The sequence below is a fragment of the Bactrocera tryoni genome, unplaced genomic scaffold, assembly GCF_016617805.1.
Source record: "Bactrocera tryoni isolate S06 unplaced genomic scaffold, CSIRO_BtryS06_freeze2 scaffold_586, whole genome shotgun sequence".
Classification (NCBI taxonomy): Eukaryota; Metazoa; Arthropoda; class Insecta; order Diptera; family Tephritidae; genus Bactrocera; species Bactrocera tryoni.
In genome coordinates, this window is record NW_024396265.1 from 6254 (window position 1) to 9850 (window position 3597).

General features: G+C 34.0%; 1 pseudogene; it reads right to left on the reverse strand.

The window, feature by feature from the left end:
* Window positions 1-1725: 1725 nt before the first annotated feature.
* Window positions 1726-1906, reverse strand: LOC120781316 (annotated as a pseudogene).
* Between the last annotated feature and the right edge of the window lie 1691 nt (window positions 1907-3597).

Consider the following 3597-nt stretch of genomic DNA (forward strand, 5'->3'; position numbering starts at 1 on the left):
ACACTTTATAGGTTTTCGGTTTCCGCCATTTTGTGGGCGTGGCAGTGGGCCGATTTTGCCCATCTTCGAACTTAACCTTCTTATGGAGCCAAGGAATACGTGTACCAAGTTTCATCATGATATCTCAATTTTTACTCAAGTTACAGTTTGCACAGACGGACGGACGGACAGACAGACATCCGGATTTCGACTCTACTCGTCGCCCTGATCACTTTGGTATATATAACCCTATATCTGACTCTTTTAGTTTTAGGACTTACAAACAACCGTTATGTGAACAAAACTATAATACTCTCGTTAGCAACATTGTTGCGAGAGTATAAAAATATTGTGGAACAACATAATTTGGACGTCGAAATTTCAATGTTCTTCAAATTCAAAGTGGTGCATCTTTTTAGCGCTGTCTACCGCTGTCGACATACATACACCGAATTAAAGCCTGAAGTCTCAGCTAAACGATAAAAAAAAATTTCAGCTGCCCCAAATTGCCCCTCTTGAAAAAAACAATGAGATACTCTCAAATGGCAAGTTACCGCCCAAAAGTATGCAATGTATATATAACAAGGATTACAGGAACTATAGGATGCATCATTCCAGAAGAATTGGACGCATATCCACTAAGGAAGATATGATGCATCACTTATTAATGTCTTCGGATCCGTACATAAATATTTTTCGTACTAAAATAAAATTAAAAAAATTAGAATGTCACGAAGATGTAAAAAAGTTGCTAAAAGAGACTTGATAAAAGAGAATTTAGTTTGTATGGGAGGTGGGCGTAAAAGTGGGCGGATATTATTGAAATTTAACACCAACATATATAATGTCATAAAAATGCTATGTACCAAAAATCAGTGCTGTAGGTCAAAAATTAAGTTTCAATTTATATGGGAGGTGGGCGTAAAAAAGGGGGCGTGATTTTGATTTTTCATTTTTTTCTTGATTGGAATCCAAAACAATGATGTACCAAATGTCATTGTCCTGCGACAACTTCTTTTATTTTTAGCCCCAGTATGCACTAGCAGAAACCTATGTGCGTCGTAGCAGTCAGTCTGCTCAGCTCGTCACTAGTATTTAAGTGGCTTAATAAAGACGGTGTGAATGTCACTTCGGTGGGTGCCTCTGTGCGCTCAGAAGCTTCATGTGGATATTAAATTGCACTTAGGACATCCAAGACAATTCGAATGCAAAGTAGAGCAAATGAATGGGTAGGCTCATATGTAAGAAAACTAAGTAGGTTAATGATAGGTAATGAAGCTAACTTAAAGTGCCAAAGACTAGAAATATATCAAGTAGGGTTTTAAAAAATTCTCCAATGAATCACATGATTTTATCACTCACATCGAGTGGAAGAAAAAATCTTTGAAACAAGGAAAATATATTCATCCCTCGTCCTGCTTTAAGGGGTTACATCAACTCGGAATAAACTCGTTTTTTGCAAATTTTTTTTGGAAAAGACATATTACTTATTTAATAAACAAATACAAATAATACAAATTTACAGAATTTAAGGAACTTCATTAATAGGGCTTTCATTTCGAATTTATTTGTAATTCCTTAAACCCCTACCCAATCGCCAGAGAGACCTCCGAAAAAATTAGTCTGTCTGTGAGAAAAAATTTCTTCTGTTAAAACTTTTACCATATCAGCTTCATTTTTTCAATTATTTGTACATCTGATACATAACCCAGAAAAATCGATTTTTTTAATTTATTCATTAAAATCACCACTCAGAAGTCGTTTTATCCATTGTAAGCATTTCTAATATGCCACAAGACACAATTAGAAATGAGCTTCTTAAACCTCACGCTGTCAGATAAAACGATATACCTCGTCATCGCGGGTCGATTTCCAAAAAATGTAAATGAAGACTAACTACAGAAATAATCCTGTAAAGTATAGCCTTAATTTTTTAACGGCCAACGCAGGGTATTTCAACAAAAGGTCACATAAAATAGTTGAGAATTCGCAAAAATGAAAGATAAAGGAAAGAAAAAGCAGTATAACTTCAATAATGAACAAGCACACAAACATACATATGCGCAGCAGCAGCAAGGAAAGAGGTAACAATCGGCGATCCATTCTATATTTCTTTCATGCATAACCAAACCATAATTAGGACAACGCAATTGAAGTGTCAATGGTGGTGTTGGTGGTAAGCTCTTCAAAAGTTACTACGAGCACGTAGGAGATGCGTAGGTTCGAATCCCAACAGAATTTATTTTTAATTGAATATGTGATCTTATTTTATAATAACTCATTTTAAATATATCGGGTGATTTTTTAAGAGCTTGATAACTTTTTTTTAAAAAAAAACGCATAAAATTTGCAAAATCTCATCGGTTCTTTATTTGAAACGTTAGATTGGTTCATGACATTTACTTTTTGAAGATAATTTCATTTAAATGTTGACTCATGTGGTTTCAACAAGATGGCGCTACATGCCACACAGCTCGCGATTCTATGGCCATTTTGAGGGAAAACTTCGGAGAACAATTCATCTCAAGAAATGGACCCGTAAGTTGGCCACCAAGATCATGCGATTTAACGCCTTTAGACTATTTTTTGTGGGGCTACGTCAAGTCTAAAGTCTACAGAAATAAGCCAGCAACTATTCCAGCTTTGGAAGACAACATTTCCGAAGAAATTCGGGCTATTCCGGCCGAAATGCTCGAAAAAGTTGCCCAAAATTGGACTTTCCGAATGGACCACCTAAGACGCAGCCGCGGTCAACATTTAAATGAAATTATCTTCAAAAAGCAAATGTCATGAACCAATCTAACGTTTCAAATAAAGAACCGATGAGATTTTGCAAATTTTATGCGTTTTTTTTTAAAAAAAAGTTATCAAGCTCTTAAAAAATCACCCGATATAAAAAAGATTTACCTAAACATTATAATGATATTTTCATGATTCATACGCAATGTACGAATGTAAGCAATTTCGTTTTGCCGTCGGCATTTCAATTTCTCATACTTCAATTTTTGCTTTCAAACAAGAAATCGCTTGTATGTATGTACATATGTACATATGTGCAATATATGCCTTTGCGTTTTGCCGTCGGCATTTCCATATTGACATGCAAAAGTAATTATGTATGTATTTCATTGTTTCGTTTTGGGCTAATTTTGTATATTAAGACAAATGTCAATAATTGCGCCAAAATCAAATATATTATATATTCATATGTAAACATGTTTTAAACTTTACATAAAATTGAAGTGTCAATAATTGCGCCAATTTTCATAAAGTTGGAAATTTTACGCGAATAAGACGTGTGCGGGTTAAGTCGTGAATTTTACTTATATTAATTAATTTGAAAGTGCCAAAAAATGCGAAACGAAATTTCAATAAATTTAAGTAAATTTACATGTATTTTCATTTATATTTAATTGTCAATAAATTTTTGAAAAATTATTTGCCCTAGTTGTCCATTTTTTTATTTTCTCACACATTTCAGCCGATTTTTGTATAGAAATTTGACCGGCGTAGAAGCAAAATGCGAAACAATCATACATACATATATTATGTCGTTTGCACATTTGTCTGTATATTTGCGAAAGCAAATGTTCTACAAAAGCATATTTCTATACTTAC